This window comes from Eleutherodactylus coqui, chromosome 3, assembly GCF_035609145.1.
Source record: "Eleutherodactylus coqui strain aEleCoq1 chromosome 3, aEleCoq1.hap1, whole genome shotgun sequence".
Lineage (NCBI taxonomy): Eukaryota > Metazoa > Chordata > Amphibia > Anura > Eleutherodactylidae > Eleutherodactylus > Eleutherodactylus coqui.
The window spans coordinates 222,941,211-222,959,607 of NC_089839.1; positions in this window are offsets into that span (position 1 = coordinate 222,941,211).

Below are 18,397 nucleotides of genomic sequence, written 5' to 3' on the forward strand. Positions count from 1 at the left end.
ATTATGTAACAGCAGAATGGTGAATGCAGCTTTGGATGTCACTGGAGTATAAAGACATCATGCAAAAAACAGAATTGTGAATGCAGCTCTGGATGTGTCTGGAGTAGAGATGAGCGAACGTGTTCGGCTCCGCCCCTTTTCGCCCGGACACCGAACTTCGCGAGGAATTCCGTGTTCGGGCGAAAAAAGTTCGGGGGTCGCCGTGGCAGCGCGGGGGGTTGCGGCGGGGAGTGGGGGGGAGAGGGAGAGAGAGAGGGCTCCCCCCTGTTCCCCGCTGCTGCCGCCCGCGCCGCCGCGCCTCTCCCCGCCCCCCGGCGCCCCCCGAATACTTACGCGCGAACACGGAAGTCCTCGGAAAAGCCGGTGTTCGGGTGCGTAAGTGTTCGTTAAGAACACGTTCGCTCATCTCTAGTCTGGAGTTATGTTGTACAAAACAGGGGACTCAGGAAAAGGGTGAATGTAGCTGTATGATTGGAGTATAAAGACGGTATGTAACATCAGAATTGTGAATGCAGCTCTGTCTATGACTGGAGTATAAGGGATGATATAACAGCAAAAGAGTGACTTCAGCTCTGGATCTGACTGGAGCATAGAATATCATGTAACATCAGAATGTTGAATGCAGCTTTGGATGTGTCTGGAGTTCTGTTGTACAAGACAGGATGTGTAAGGAAAATTGTGAATGCAACTGTAAGTATGACTGGAGTATAAAGACCGTATGTAACATTAGCATTGTAAATGTAGCTTTGGATGTGACTGGAGAGGAAGACATGATGTAACAGCAGCATGGTGAATGTAGCTCTAGAGGTGACAACTATTCAGACAAGATATAACAACAGATGTAAGTGGAGTATGAAGACAGGATGTTTCAGAAGAATTGAGGATGTAGCTCTGGGTGTGACAAGAGTATAAGACAAGATGCAACAGCACAATTGTGAATGCATCTCTAAATAGGACTAGAGTAGAAAGATAGTGTGCAACTGCAGAATTGTAAATGCAGCTCTGGATGTGTCTAGAGTATAAGGCAAAATGTTTTAGAAAAATTGTGAATGCTGTTCGAAGTATGATTGGAGTATAAAGACAGTGTGTAATAGCAGAACTGTGAATGCAGCTCTGGATGAGACTGGAATATAAATATATATTGAAGCAGCAGAATGGTGAATGTAGCTCTGAATATGACTAGAGATTTCCTGATTCATAAGGATGGGATGCGCCATTTTTTAGTACATACTATCAGGCATCTGTTCCCCTATATAAATACTTGTAAAAAAATCTCTCTTACTCTACATGTTGTCACCGCTGTGGGGCCAGTCTATATACAGCAGCATACAGATCGCCCCCTGGTGGTGGCAACAGGCAACTGATATTTACAAGGCTGGGGGATATGGCAGAATGGTGTGATAAAAGAGTCCAAGAGCCTTAGGCCGGCTGCATATGAACAAGTGGCATTCAGAATTTGGCTCTGATCCGCGTACCTTCTCTTTCTGTATTGCAGATGACCGCGGACGCTCGCTGTCAGTCATGCGCAGTACAGATTTTTTTTTTTAAATATTTGTTTTTCCTGTGCCATCATTAGACAATGAGGTGGGTACACGCAGCCTATCCGCAATGTCAACTGTGGGCCGGATGGCTTCCATTGACTTCAATTTTAAATCCGCTTGCGGAAATCGCAATTGCTATCTGCTCATCTGAGCGGATATGCGAATGTTCTATTTTTTTAATAGGTGCGGAATACCGCATATCATCCGCACAGGTGACAATCGAGATTCAACAATTGAAATCTAGTCATGTGAAGCCAGCCTTAGGCCGGTTTCACACGGTTGAGAATCTCACGTGAGATCTGTGCTTTGCGAAATCACATGTTGGCAAGTGCGAAATCATACTCGCCCGTGTGAAATTAGCCTTATTGGGTGTATTAGGAAAACACTCCAGATCTGAACATTGTTTTATATTTAAATCAGCATTCAATGATGTTTTTTTTACTCCAGTCACATCCGAAGCTGCATGCAGAATGCTGATGGTATCCTATTATTACTGAGGCTGCGGAGCCTCACATCTAAGTAATGCCCTTGCTGGTGCATGTCCGTTAACAGCACTTTCTCTATCTAAGGGTTTAAACGCACGACAGTACATGCAGATACGCTCGCTGCAATGGGGCGTATTTGCACATGAACATGGTAAAAGTTGATGTGGCTGTTCAAAAAAAAAGCAGAAAGATAGAGCAGGACCTACCTTTTCTCTCATAAATAAGTGCAAGAAGGTAGGGCAAGGCCTATCTTTTTTGCGTATAGAAATTGTGCGCGAGGAACACGCCCGTGAGAACGAAGCTATTGAAATCAATGGCTTTGCTTCGGCGCATTTTGCAGGCGTGATTTTCACGCCCATAAAATGCTCTGCAAACACTTTCGTCTAATTAAGCCCTAATGCAAATTATATGTAAAGTGTCATAAGAAAAACTGCAGATTTTGTCCCTCTGTTGTTCTTCTGGGCAGACACAAATGTTACCATTATGATGGATTACATTTCCCTGCAGCAGTAATTGTCATCGCACCTCTGAGTGTGTCCTGCGCCTTCTGTAGGACTTCGCTGAAGGTCGGCAGATTCTAATCCCGGCGCGGTACCTCGGAGAGTCCATGTGAACCATTAATATCAAGTGATGCGGCTTCACGTTATTACAGCCGGAGTGCCCAGCCAGCAGAATAGGAGCTGCGGAGCGCGGCGTCCCACGGCAGGGAACAAGACTCCGGACTCTGCAGGTAGAAAGACCGGATAAGAAGGAAGATGTCTTGTGCCTAGAGATAAGCGAACGTGTTCGTCCGAGCTTGATATTCGTGCGAATATTAGGGTGTTCGGGATGTTCGTTATTCGTAACGAACACCATGCGGTGTTCTGGTTACTTTCACTTCCTTCCCTGAGACGTTAGCGCGCTTTTCTGGCCAATTGAAAGACAGGGAAGGCATTACAACTTCCCCCTGCGTCGTTCAAGCCCTATACCACCCCCCTGCTGTGAGTGGCTGGGGAGATCAGGTGTCCGCCTAATATAAAAGTCGGCCCCTCCCGCGGTTCGCCTCAGATGCGGTGTGAGTTAGATGAGGGACAGTGCTGTTTGTACCGGAGCTGCTGTAGGGAAAGAATTGGTAGTTAGTGTAGGCTTCAAGACCCCCAAAGGTCCTTATTAGGGCCACTGATAGCTGTGTGTTGGCTGCTGTTAGCAGTGGGAATTTTTTTTTCTTCTCAAAATCGTCTCTGCAGAGCGTTGCACCCGGCATTAGGGACAGAAGTGCTGCATAGGCAGGGAGAGTGTTAGGAGTGAGTGTAGCCTTCAAGAACCTCAACGGTCCTTTCTAGGGCCATATTTATCCGTGTGCAGTACTGTCCAGGCTGCTGTTAGCTGTGCTGCATATTTTTATTCTTCTCAAAATCGCCTCTGCAGAGCATTGCACCCTCCATTGATACTGCAGGGAAAGAATTGTGTAGGCAGGGCCACAACACAGTTATTATTCATTGAATATACGCAGTGCTGCCTTTTGGTGCCAAAAAACGGAAAATAATTCTATTTGTCCGGCCTCTGTCCGTCCTAAGGGCGGTGGACACGTGTCGGCTGCGTGTGCAACGTTTAAAAATCAGACGCACCCAGCTACGTTTTACTCCTGGCTTCGCCATTTGCTTTCCTTAATTGGGAAAAAAAATACCTGCTCTGCCAGAGTTAATAACTCTGCTACCCTCACGTTCAGTGACACATTAGCAGGAAAACAGCACAGTTATTAAACTTAGATTATTCATTCACTAGAGGCAGTGGGGCCTTTCGTTTTCAAAAAAGGGAAAAAATTATATTTGGCTGCAGTCTTGCGCCAATTTATTTCCTGCCTGTGAAATCAAATCACTGGTAATACAGCATGCTGAGGGGTAGGGGTAGGCCTAGAGGAGGTGGACGCGGCCGAGGACGCGGAGGGCCAAGTCAGGGTGTGGGCACAGGCCGAGCTCCTGATCCCGGTGTGTCGCAGCCGACTGCTGCGCGATTAGGAGAGAGGCACGTTTCTGGCGTCCCCACATTCATCGCCCAATAAATGGGTCCACGCGGGAGACGGTTATTAGAAAATGAGCAGTGTGAGCAGGTCCTGTCCTGGATGGCAGAAAGTGCTTCGAGCAACCTATCGTCAACACGCAGTTCTGCGCCGTCCACTGCTGCAAATCCGAATCCTCTGTCTGCTGCTCCTCCTTCCTCCCAGCCTCCTCACTCCACTACAATGACACCTGCTCAGGAGCGGGAAGACTCCCAGGAACTGTTCTCGGGCCCCTGCTTAGATTGGGCAGCAGCGGTTCCTCTCCCACCAGAGGAGTTTATCGTCACTGATGCCCAACCATTCGAAAGTTCCCGGGGTCCGGGGGAAGAGGCTGGGGACTTACGCCAACTGTCTCAACAACTTTCTGTGGGTGAGGAGGACGATGACGATCAGACACAGTTGTCTTGCAGTGAGGTAGTAGTAAGGGCAGTAAGTCCGAGGGAGCAGCGCACAGAGGATTCGGAGGAAGAGCAGCAGGACGATGAGGTGACTGACCCCACCTGGTGTGCAACGCTTACTCAGGAGGACAGGTCTTCAGAGGGGAGTCAAGGGCATCAGCAGGGCAGGTTGCAAGAGGCAGTGCGGTGGCCAGGGGTAGAGGCAGGGCCAGACCGAATAATCCACCAAGTGTTTCCCAAAGCGCCCCCTCGCGCCATGCCACCCTGCAGAGGCCGAGGTGCTCTAAGGTCTGGCAGTTTTTCACAGAGACGCCTGACGACCGACGAACAGTGGTGTGCAACCTTTGTTGCGCAAAGCTCAGCCGGGGAGCCAACACCAACAGCCTCACCACCACCACCATGCGCAGACATATGATGGCCAAGCACCCTACAAGGTGGGACGAAGGCCGTTCAGCGCCTCCGGTTTGCACCCCTGCCTCTCCCCCTGTGCCCCAACCTGCCACTGAGATGCAACCCCCCTCTCAAGACACAGGCACTACCGCCTCATGGCCTGCACCCACACCCTCATCTCCGCTGTCCTCGGCCCCATCCAGCAGTGTAGTTCAGCGCACCGTCCAGCCGTCGCTTGCGCAAGTGTTCGAGCGCAAGCGCAAGTACGCCGCCACGCACCCGCACGCTCAAACGTTAACCGTCCGCATAGCAAAATTCATCAGCCTTGAGATGCTGCCGTATAGGGTTGTGGAAACTGAGTCCTTCAAAAGTATCATGGAGGCGGCGGCCCCGCGCTACTCAGTTCCCAGTCGCCACTACTTTTCCCGATGTGCCGTCCCAGCCCTGCACGACCACGTCTCCCGCAACATTGTACGCGCCCTCACCAACGCGGTTACTGCCACGGTCCACTTAACAACGGACACGTGGACAAGCACAGGCGGGCAGGGCCACTACATCTCCCTGACGGCACATTGGGTGAATTTAGTGGAGGCTGGAACAGAGTCAGAGCCTGGGACCGCTCACGTCCTACCCACCCCCAGAATTGCGGGCCCCAGCTCGGTGCTGGTATCTGCGGAGGTGTATGCTTCCTCCACTAAAGCACCCTCCTCCTCCTCCTCCTCCTCTGTCTCGCAATCAAGATGTGTTAGCAGCAGCATGTCGCCAGCAGTCGGTGTCGCGCGGTGTGGCAGCACAGCGGTGGGCAAGCGTCAGCAGGCCGTGCTGAAACTACTCAGCTTAGGCGATAAGAGGCACACGGCCCACGAACTGCTGAAGGGTCTGACACAGCAGACCGACCGCTGGCTTGCGCCGCTGAGCCTCCAACCGGGCATGGTCGTGTGTGACAACGGCCGTAACCTGGTGGCGGCTCTGCAGCTCGGCAGCCTCACGCACGTGCCATGCCTGGCCCATGTGTTTAATTTGGTGGTTCAGCGCTTTCTGAAAAGCTACCCACGCTTGTCAGACCTGCTCGTAAAGGCGCGCCGGCTCTGCGCACATTTCCGCAAGTCCCACACGGACGCTGCCACCCTGCGCACCCTGCAACATCACTTTAAGCTGCCAGTGCACCGACTGCTGTGCGACGTGCCCACACGGTGGAACTCTACGCTCCACATGTTGGCCAGGCTCTATGAACAACGTAGAGCTATAGTCGAATACCAACTCCAACATGGACGGCGTAGTGGGAGTCAGCCTCCTCAATTCCTTTCAGAAGAGTGGGCCTGGTTGGCAGACATCTGCCATGTCCTTGGTAATTTTGTGGAGTCTACCCAGGTGGTGAGCGGCGATGCTACAATCATTAGCGTCACCATTCCTCTGCTATGCATCTTGAGAAATTCCCTGCAAACCATAAAGGCAGCTGCTTTGCGCTCGGAAACGGGGCGGGGGAAGACAGTATGCCGCTGGATAGTCAGGGCACCCTCCTGTCTATTTCTCAGCGCGTACAGGAGGAGGAGGAGGAGCATGAGGAGGATGAGGAGGAGGGGGAAGAGACAGCTTGGCCCGCTGCTGACGGTACACCGGCTGATTGCCTGTCATCCTTTCAGCGTGTATGGCCTGAGGAGGAGGAGGAGGAGGATCCTGAAAGTGATCTTCCAAGTGAAGACAGCCATGTGTTGCGTACTGGTACCAGGAGAACCTGCCCACTCTCATTCCCGAAGAGGAAAGGGGTTCGAGAGTGTTGCTATACCACAGGACCCTTGCGGACAAGCTGATGGTAAAATTCCCAGCCGACAGCGCTAGTGGCAGAAGGCGCAGTACCGAGGGCAAGGTAGCAGGGGAGGCGCAGAGATCAGGCAGGATGTACATCCCAGGCAGTGCAACAGTCTTTAAGGGCCTGGCCAGCTTTATGGCTCCCCACCAAGACTGTGTCACCGCTCCCCAGTCAAGGCTGAGTCGGCGGGAGCACTGTAAAAGGATGGTGAGGGAGTACGTAGCCGATCGCACGACCATCCTCGGTGACGCCTCTGCCCCCCACAACTACTGGGTGTCGAAGCTGGACACGTGGCCTGAACTAGCGCTGTATGCCCTGGAGGTGCTTGCTTGTCCTGCGGCTAGCGTCTTGTCGGAGAGGGTGTTTAGTGCGGCTGGGGGAATCATCACAGATAAGCGTAGCCGCTTGTCAACCGACAGTGCCGACAGGCTAACACTCATCAAGATGAACAAAGGCTGGATTTCCCCAGATTTCTGTTCTCCACCAGCGGACAGCAGCGATACGTAAGCAATACGTAGGCTGCACCCGCGGATGGAAGCTACGTTCTCTCTCACCATCCAAAACGGGGACATTTCTGCTTCATCAATCTGTGTCTAATATTCCTCCTCCTCCTCCTCCTGCTCCTCCTCCTGAAACCTCACGTAATCACGCTGAACGGGCAATTTTTCTTAGGGCCACAAGGCTCACTCAAATAATTTTTCAGAACAATTTTTATAAGTTTCAATGCGCTTAAAAGCGTTGGAACTTTAACTTGAACCAATTTTTCGTTACACTGGGCTGCCTCCAGGCCTAGTTACCACTTAAGCCACATTAACCAAAGCGATTAATGGGTTTCACCTGCCCTCTTGGCTGGCCATGGCCAATTTTTGGGATGTACATTAGTACTGTTGATACAGCAATTTTTGTGGGCCCTCGCCTACAGTGTAATCAAATTAATTTTTAGCCCACCTGCATTCCAGCTGACGTTACATCCGCTGTGTTGGGCAATGCAATGGGATATTTTTGTGTACCGCCGGTGGGTTCCAGGGAGCCACCCATGCTGTAGGTGCACACGGAGTGTAACCTACATGTGTCCACTTGTAAAGAACCCCAGTCTGACTGGGGCATGCAGTGTGGGCCGAAGCCCACCTGTATTACGCACGACATTACTACCTCAGCTGTGTTGGGCAATGCAATGGGATATTTCTATGTACCGCCGGTGGCTTCCTGGCACCCACCCAGGCAGTGGGTCCACAGGGAGTTTAACCTACATGTGTCCACTTCTAAAGAACCCCAGTCAGACTGGGGCATGCAGTGTATTACGCACGACATTACTACCTCAGCTGTGTTGGGCAATGCAATGGGATATTTTTGTGTACCGCCGGTGGGTTCCATGGAGCCACCCATGCTGTCGGTCGACAGGGACTTCACAATAGGGAGTTGTACCTGCCTGTGTCTATGAATTAAAAAGCCCGGTCTGACTGGGGCATGCAGACACCTTGACAGAATGAATAGTGTGTGGCACATAGGTTCCCCATTGCTATGCCCACGTGTGCAGCTCCTGATGGCGGTGGCACAGGATTCTATTTCTCATTGCTTCTGTACAGCATTGTGGGCTATTGCTCCGCCACTTTTAAAGAGGGTCGCTGCCTAGCCGTGCCAACCCTGTGCAGTGTGTGCCTTCGGTCCCTCGTCATGGCAGACGCACTTCTAAATAGACATGAGGGTGGTGTGGCATGAGGGCAGCTGAAGGCTGCGCAGGGACACTTTGGTGTGCGCTGTGGGGGGGAGGGGTGGCGGTTGGGCAGCATGTAACCCAGGAGAAGTGTCAGTGGAGTGTCATGCAGGCGGTGATTGTGCTTTGTTGGAGGTAGTGTGGTGCTTAGCAAAGGTATGCCATGCTAATGAGGGCTTTTCAGAAGTAAAAGTTGTTGGGAGGGGGGGGGGGGGGCCCACTCTTGCCGGTATTGTGGCTTAATAGTGGGACCTGTGAACTTGAGATGCAGCCCAACATGTAGCCCCTCGCCTGCCCTATCCGTTTCTGTGTCGTTCCCATCACTTTCTTGAATTGCCCAGATTTTCACACATGAAAACCTTAGCGAGCATCGGCGAAATACAAAAATGCTCTGGTCGCCCATTGACTTCAATGGGGTTCGTTGTTCGAAACGAACCCTCGAGCATCGCGGGAAGTTCGTTCCGAATAACGAACACCCGAACATTTTGGTGTTCGCTCATCTCTACTTGTGCCGGATTGTTGGAAGATGTGGAAGTCCCTACCTCCAGCTATACATCCTGCTGTCATCCTCTTCTACCACATCTATTCCTGGGAAAGCTGGGTGACATCCGGGTTTTTCACAACTGCTCCGGGGTAATAACTCAACTTTCCCATATGCCTTGTTCTGCAGTGATATGATATGGGAGGATGGATCTGTCTCCACATTAGTTGTCACCCGGCTTTCCTGGACGTCTTGTTCTGTAGTGATATGATATTTGAGGATATATTTGCCTCTATATTCACTGTCACCCAGCTTTCCTGAACACCTCACTCTGCAGTGATATGATGGGAGCATGTATCTGTCTTCCTATTGGTAGTCACTCAGCTTTCCTGGAGACCTGATACTTTCACTTCTGGACAGTTTCTGGTAGAATTAATATTCAGAACCTAGGAAAGACCCAGTGGGAGTTGTGGTTGTGACCATGTTGGTTGTCACTCAGCTTTCCCATTTGTCTCATAATGCAGTGCTATGACATTGATAGATGTGTATATCAGTTGTCACCCAGCTTTTCTGTAGACCAGACACTTTCACCTCTGGACTATTTCTAGTAAAATTACCATTTAGGATAGACCTGGTTGGAGTTGTGGTTGTGGCCAAATTGGTTGTCACCCAGCTTTCCTGTACATCTTTGCGGTGATATTAGATCAAAGGATGTAGCTGACTCCAAATTGGTTGTCACCCAGCTTTCCTCTACATCTTTGCAGTGATATTACATCAGAGGATGTAGCTGACTCCATATTGGTTGTCACCCAGCTTTCCCAGACTCCTGGTTCTGATATAACATTGGAGGATGTATCTGCCTCCATGCTGACTGCCATCCAGCTTTCCTGGAGACTTCTGGACTATTTCTTGTATTATTCCAGTCTCCAGGACGGACCCGGTGGGAGTTGTAGTGGGAGCCATATTGCCTGTCACCCAGCTTTTCCAGAAGCAGATGAAGTAATAGCCAGAGTTGGTGACCTATCCCTATATTTGGGGAGGGTCTTAGACCCCAGGACAGGTCGCTCGCCAGCAGGTAGCGGCAGGTTGGCTGACAAGTCCTAATGAGGGGAGAGGAGGCAGCGGGGGAGGGGCACACTGTGTATAATTAGCACCTATTTGGGGATTTGCGGCATTAATCATTGAACGCGCTGCTGAGACGGGAGATTTTATTCAGCACATTCATCCATCTTTTATGTTTTGTTGTTATCCTGCGGCATTTCTTCTCACGGTCTCCGTCCTTCCCGTGCAGCAGTATGATGGCCGCCCCTCCTCTGCGCTGCGTCTACGGAAAATAGGACAATTTACCACAAATACTTCACCCCCGAGACGCTCCGGACACGTGCCGGCCGCGCCCGCCATACTGGCTATGGAGCAAAGGAAGAAGCTGCGGACTGTGAATGTGATGGGGAATATGTGGCTTAGATACAGCAGCTCAGCAAACAGTATCACACATGATAGGGTTAGATACACAGCTCAGCAGACAGTATCACACATGATAGGATTAGATACAGGAGCTCAGCAGACAGTATCACACATGATAGGATTAGATACACAGCTCAGCAGACAGTATCACACATGATAGGGTTAGATACACAGCTCAGCAGATAGTAACACACATGATAGGATTAGATACAGGAGCTCAGCAGACCGTATCACACATGATAGGATTAGATACACAGCAAAGCAGACAGTATCACACATGATAGGATTAGATACACAGCTCAGCATCACACATGATAGGATTAGATACACAGCTCAGCAGGCAGTATCACACATTACAGGATTAGATACAGGAGCTCAGCTGACAGTATCACACATTATAGGCTTAGATACACAACTCAGTAGATAGTATCACACATGATATGATTAGATACAGAAACTCAACAGACCGTAACATACATGAGAGGATTAGATACAGGAGCTCAGCAGATGGTATCACACATGATAAGATTAGATACAGCAGCTCAGCAGACAGGATAACACAGGACATGGTTAAATAAAGAGGCTCAAGAGACAGTATCACAGATGATAAGATTAGATACATGGTTTAGCAGATTGTATCACACATGATAGGGTTAGATACATCAGCACAGTTGAACCTTTTCCCTAAAAATTGATTCAGGTCTATTATGAAATTGAGAACCATATTAAAGGGTCTGCTGCTCAAGCTGACTCAGCACTTCTTTGTCATGGGTTTCCCCTCACCATCTTAGTCACTGCAAAGTTGCCTCCGCCCGGCCTCCCTCTCACCACCACCAGCAGGGGGCCTCCTTGTGATTGTTGGTACATGGCGCTATCTCTTCTACTACAGTGATACACCTCCATAAGCCCCCCTCTGAGCAGACTCCTCTTTACTTGGACCAGATTGTTGCTCCCACCCTATATTATGCATACTGGCCCCCTTCTTTGAGAAGACCCTCTAGAAGACCTTTATTCAATGCCAAATTGAGTGGTCTTCTCGGAAGTTTCACTGTATATCACCCTAACATTTCTATTGTTACCGTGACAACTTATTTGTTCCTTGGCTCAGGACAGTGGGGGTTACATGTTGCCGCCATTTTTTTCACCATCTGTAATTAAGCAATGAATGAAATCCATAGGCAGCAGCTGAAGACGTACACACAAAGCAGGAGGATAAGCTTCCCTGAAATCCCAAAGCTGGAAGTATTTGCTGATTTTGCTCTCATGTAAAGCCCAGAAGATTAAAGGAAGGCGTGTTGTGGATTGTAAATACTTTCTTCCTGCGGCCGCAGTCTTCAGGCTGAAGAAGGATTTAGGGGAGGGAACTGCTGCTTCAGATTTGTCCTAACAAGGTGATCAAAGCAAGGAAAGATGCGCAGGAGAAAAGAACAGGGATTGCGAGGAAGGGGCGAGGACCCCACACCTGTGCAGGAAGAAGAGCGCGGCGTCTGGGGAGCGCAGATAAGAGCCACCACCACCTGGAGACTTAGAGAGCAGCTCAACTTATCTCCGACATGAAACGAGAGGCAGATAAAGAGCCACCGGTGATGATGCTGTCAGATCAGAGCTAATCCCCCCAACTCTTCTGTCTGCCTGCTGCTTATAGGTCACCCAACATTTCATTCGGCGCTGACAGCCCCAAGAAAATAACAAATTATCTGTAATGGGATCGGTCTCCAAAACAGAAGATCTGACACTTTAGATCAGGGGCCGCCTCGAGGTGGGAGAGGCAAAGCGATGGTGATAGGAAGGTATCTACAGTGAATAGATGGTAGCAGATAAATCAACAGATACAAAGTTTTACAGTCATGAAATAAGGAAGACGAGCAGAAGCCGCAAAGGGGATATCACAGGATGAGATGAGATTGTGGCATGGACAGAGCCCGAGAGAAAGGTTACACTTTGGCTTGGTGAATACTGTATTTTGGGGCTGTGTGATATCCGTGTACTTCTACAGTCAGCACACGGCCTTATTATAATCTGCATGGCTACACACATGAACAGTTTTTCACATGGACCACTCATCGACGTAAAAATACTAATGGCAGTTCTATCCGTTTCATAGACAAGATCTAAGACATAAAATGAATGTGAATGTGTTGTGTCTATGTATGTCATGGACTGAGCTCTATGTGCCGTCTGATGATGACTAGTGTGTAATGGTGAGTGAACTGATACAGTAGAACCCTGTTTTGAGTTGAACTATGCTAAAAGTTTGGTTTGGCAACAAAATAAACCTTGGGCATTTTATCAGGAACAAACTCGCTGAAAGAAGAAGGAAAAAGGAGAAAGAAGAAAAAGAAGAGGAGGAAGAAGGAGAAAAAAAAGAATAAGAAGGAGAAGAAGAAAAAGGGGAAGAAGAAAGGAAAATGGGAGGATAAGAAGAGGAATTAAAAAGAAGAAGGAAAAATCAGAGGAAAAGAAGAGCAACAAGAAAGAAAAAAGAAGGAATAATAATGAGAAGGAAAAAGAAGAAGGAAGAAGGACAAAGGAGAAGATGGGAAGAAGAAGAAGGAAAAAGAAGTAGTAAGAAGATGGAAAAAGAAGATGATTGAAAGAAGAAGAAGATGGTGAAAGAACGAATAAGAAAAAGGAAATATGAAGGAAAAAGAAGAAGAAGGAAAAGAGGAAGAGAATAAGAGGGAAAAGGAAGGAAAAAGTAGTAGAAGAAGACAAAGATGAAAGAAGGAAAAAGACAAGGGAAAAATGAGAAAAAAGGGAGGTTTTTGTTTTCTTTTTCTTCATTAATTTTGCAGCTCAGAAGTGTTCAGAGATTTGTAATGTGGAGTGACCGACCCGATTTTCAAAACTAATTGTGAATCAGGGCTCCTGATTTCGACTTCCATTAAAATCGACAGGAGTAAAAAATCGGATTCTTTAACTTGGCCTCCTTGAACAACAGTGCTGGTGGTGACGACAGCCCAATGGTCAGCACTACTGCCCTGCAGTGATGGGGACCTAGGCTCAAATCCCCATCAAGGTCAAACTGAAACCTAGAACTTCATCACTGCAAGGAAGCAGCACCAAGCCAAATACATGTCCTTTCTGCTCAAAGCAGAGAGCCAATATTCTGGTGATTTTTGCCAAATATCAGATCACAATGATCTGATCCAATATTACAAAAATTGGCTTGATTTTATCACTGGGCCAATCATGATGGGAAAACACTACTCAGAAGTACTTGGATACACGTAGGTGACCTAAGATTGTTACGCTTTTATGGCTTTTAGACGGTGTTACTCCACTTTTAGGGCTACTGATGAAGTTCCACTTTGGTTTGAACTAATTCAGACCATTTCAAACATTTTGCCAAAATACGTTGAAGCGGCCAAATTGAACTATTCAAAAGTTTGTTCATCACTAGTAGTGGGCATTCAGCCTTTAGGAACGTTTCAAGATGGTAATAAATGCTTTAAAGGGATGTTATTAAAACAAAGTCTTTTTAACAGATCTCATCCGCATTGTGCAGTAGTGAGATTCGTAATAAAGTTTTTATGTAAAACAAGCTTTTTGTATAGACCCGCACTCACTGCAGAAATTCCACTATGTGTGGACATAACCCTTAAGCCTTGTGCGCACGGTATATTTTCGCCAGGAGCGTAACTATAGAGGATGCAGGGGATGCGGCTGCACCCTGGCCCAGGAGCCTTAGGGGGCCCATAAAGCCTCTCTTCTCCATATAGGGAGCCCAGTACTATGAATAAAGCATTATAATTGGGGGGCCCTGTTACAGGTTTTGCACTGGGGCCCAGGAGCTTCAAGTTACACCTCTGATTTTCGCTATTGAATTTTACGTGGAATCTTAGCCGATTCCACATCAAATTCTGTGGCAAATTCACATCCCAATAATTTGAATGGGAATCTGTGCTGTAGTCCATGCTACATCAAATCTGTGTGACACGGATTCCGAGTAGTTTCCATGCGAAATCCACTTTAGGAATTCCGCACATGGATTTGCCCACTGAAAAGTGCTAAACCCAGATCTGTAGCCCTTTAGCTGCATAGGGGGCTGGAACAAGCTGAAGGGACAGTGGATCATCTCCCACCTTGTATGGAGTTCCCTTTTAATTGAGAGAGTCCCATAGTTTTACTCCCATGTAGATAGATGCAAAGATACATGAAGCTTGGAGGGGGGTGGGTGCTGGGGGGGGGGGGGCGTCTATCTGTGCACTACATGATGCCATCATTTAGAAGGTATGATCCTTCAGGGTCCGGGTAGATTTGCCAGTAGTATCCCAATACCGATATAACCTGAGCTCTTTCCTACTATCTCTAGTGGGCAACTTCAGTAAAATCGATCATTGTACAAGGAGTTATGGAGTAATTCGCCATATAGGACAGCACCGGCCCGCGTTTCGTAGAATTAAGGTCTTGTAGTCTGCAACCTACCGAGGTGAAGCTGTTTACAGATGGAGAGGATCAGATTTCACTTGTGACCACCCCGAGAGCCGAGAGCTTAGCAGGTAAATATCTCTGCCGGAACAATCAGAGGCTTTATGAGGATCTCAGTAAACAAGCCCTGAGAGCGGAGCGGCTTAGAAGGAGGCGAGCGGCGAGCCCGTTATTACACGCGGCTTTCCACCGTACAAGCTCCTCTCTTGTACTTCCATGATGTTCCTGTCTTGATGTTCCGAGATGTTGATTAATTCAAAAAATAGATGCAGGGAACATTTAATTACAATGTGATGTTGTTGTCTTCAGAGCCGCCGCGCAAAATCTTATCTTATCCAAAATCTAAAAAATACGCATAGGAATACAATATAGAGAAGATGATAATACAGAACATGTACTGATCATTGGAAATGTAGAAACTGTATCATGATTTCTTCCTTCCAGCCTGAGATCTGACCGCTGGGAGGTACAGGCCCAAAACCTGAGGCTGCACTACTGAGAGACTCCAATGACCTCATGTCCTCTTCTGATGACATAATAGCCACTTTCAATCACATTACAGTCCTTCCTGATGACATAATAACCCCTTCTGATGACATAATGGTACACGATGACATCATAGCCCCTTGTGATGACATCATGGTCCCTTCTGATGATATAATGGCACAAGATGACATCATAGCCCCTTCTGATAACATCATGACCCCATTTGGTGACAAAATGACCCCTTCCAATAAAAGCATGCCCCCTTCTGATGACATAATGACTTTTTAGGGTGACATCATGACCCCTTTTGGTTTCCATAAATGCAAATGCATATTGGAGAGGAGGGGGTTGGTCATGTCAGTCACTGGTTGATTGATTGATATATTGGCAGATTGATTAAGCGTAACGGTCCTCTTATTAAAAGAGGTTCTGCAGCAGCTGTGTTAGAGAACTCTTTCAAAAGACGAAGGATGACCGTGTCTGCTGTTGATTAATATGCGGCTACATCAAAGGGGTTCTACAGCTACTGGTTGTGCATTATGTGGTAGATTACCCAGCTGCTGTAGAACCTCTTCACCTTCTCTGCTGCATAGCTCACCATATCATTATATATCACTTTCTGTAAGCTTCTCTGGTCAGTGTTCACATGCAGGGAGCGCTGCAGTGCTGTTACCTCCAGGCTGGACCTGATCTTGAGGGCGCTGAATGTTTATGCCATTGTTATTATCTCCCTTTGTCTCCTATCAGCAATAAAATAACATAGTAGCCGTTTCCCATAACTTGCCGGAGTGCCCGGGGCGACGAATAGAGAAAGTTATTTTCATTAAGGGATTATTAGTAATAAGAGCGCCAGTGACCGCATACAAATGGTTATATCTCCCTTAAAGCCAATTTAAGACGTGCCGCCACACTGCGCCTTTTTTTCTGTTTATGCCATAATTTCCTTTGCTCTCGACGGTTTTATCTGCTGTAATGCTCTTTAACGGGTCTCCTATTGGGAGCAAATAGAAGATCCACAGTACAGCTTGGAATAATCCTGAGGTCGGGTCTCCAAAGATCCTTCATGTACCTGCAAAAGGGGCTTCCAGGAAATGTAGGGCACTTTTCAAGAAGTTACTTCTGTGCAGATCAGATGAATACATGCAGCTTCAGATTCCATGTGGACGTCTCTTCTAGTACATGTAGCTCCTCATAAGCTGGACTACTACTCCCAGCTAGTGATGAGCAAACTTTTAAAACATTCGGTTTGGCTGTTTCGCTAAATTTGAGCAAAAAGTTCAGTTTGGTCTGAATTATTTTGAGCCAAACTTGAACTTCACCAATACCCGTAAAACAGAAGAAGAAGAAGAAAAGGAAGAAGAAAGAAGAAAGAAGAAAGAAGGGGAAGAAGGAGAAGAAGAAGAAGAAGAGGAAGAAGAGGAAGAAAAGAAAGAAGAAGGAGAAGAAAAGAAAGAAGAATAAGAAGGAAAGAAGGAAGAAGAAGTAGGAAGAAAAAGCAGGAAGAAAGAAGAAGTATGAAGAAGAAGTAGAAAGAAGGGGGGAAAAAAGAAAGAAAAAGTTTGGATTTGCACAAACCTAACTTTTAGCAAAATTCAACCCAAAACAGAGTTTGACTGTTCCGGTTCACTCAACACTATTCCTGGCTATGGTGCAACTCCTGCTTCTCCTTTGTGTGTGAAATAGTCACAGGAAGTTCTATTGGCTGCACAGGAGACTTCTTCTCCATCCTGCACAGACTATTCACAACCCCTCCCTCTCAGACAACAGGAAGTAGGAGATGATGTGATGTCATTGCAAGATAGAAAGAAGAAAAGGGGTGTTCCCATCTCAGCCAAACATGGCCGCAATGGGGATAGCACTCTATAGTCGTGGCAGCAGTCCCTCGGAACTTAGAGAGATGCGGGAAGTGGATTTCTGCTTCTCAGTTGCTACTCTTCAACTTCGCAATTGGATTTTATTCTCAATCTCTTACAGGGGCCACAACACAAGATTAAAACCCATGTTCCGGGTCCCCCAGGGGCCCATACACCATACCATCATGTAGCGCATCTACGTCTTCCTATTCATGTACGCTATTGTTATTTCACTATAGGATGCCAGTAGTGAGATATAGCGCTGCATCCGTTTTTTTTCTACACCCTGTATAGCTGTATTCAGAATGTAACAGAATGTATGGTTCTTGTTCCTGTCTAATCTGGCTCCCCTTCCTGCTGTGTCTCCCATGTGATCCCCCGGGTCTGGGGAGTATAAGACCCTCCTGGCAAAGCTCTTCCCTTTGGGCTGCAGTCGGAGCCCCTGCTGGATGAAGCTGTAGACAGCGCTGGAGATTGTGTTTGCATTAGCAACGAGGCTTAGTGATCCTGCTGCAGCGAGTCTTCCCATCTCCAGCTCAGGGTCTCAGAGGGCTTTGCTCAAAGACAAAAGACTCATCCAGAAAAGCCAGGGGAGGGATCAGTCGAGGCTCCATTGTTAAAGCTGTACATTCAGACTTGGCCTTTATCTTGCAAAAAAGAAGCTTTGATGTGGTTTTATAAATATTCATATCCACAGAGTATATACAGCAGAAACATAATTACTGAGAGCGTATAACCCGCACTAATTTACCCCGAAGTCTGTTCTGCCTGCGCTGATATCTGCAAAGTCTGAGTGACTGATAGGAAGGAGGTGCTCATGGCTCCATGTGGGAATCACAGCAGAGACATGCTTCCAAGACGGAGTGACTCACAAGGCTCCTCCGGGAATTCTCACCTCAAAGATGAGTGAAATGACAAGTAGGAGTTATTGGAGGAAAGAAACGCGTCTGCTCATAATTCAGACATTTCATTGCTGCAAAATGCTAGAAAGCAACTTGGAATGAAAATTCATCATGACCTCAAAATGTTATGCAGATGGAGCAGAGCTGGAATTATCACAAGGTCTTATTAGGAGCGTCTGCATAGTGTTGAGGGGGTACTACGGGCATAGTCATAATGGGGGCACCATATTGGAGCACATTCACATCATCTCACCTCTATATTTAGAGACAGTGATTAATCACTCCTTCCCTTCAAGGGGTTACACCAAGACTGACTTTTATTACCAGTCCACAGCATTGAGGAGGAGATTGAATGGAGCTGCGGTCATACAACTCCATTCATCTTCAATGGGGCTGCCAGAGAT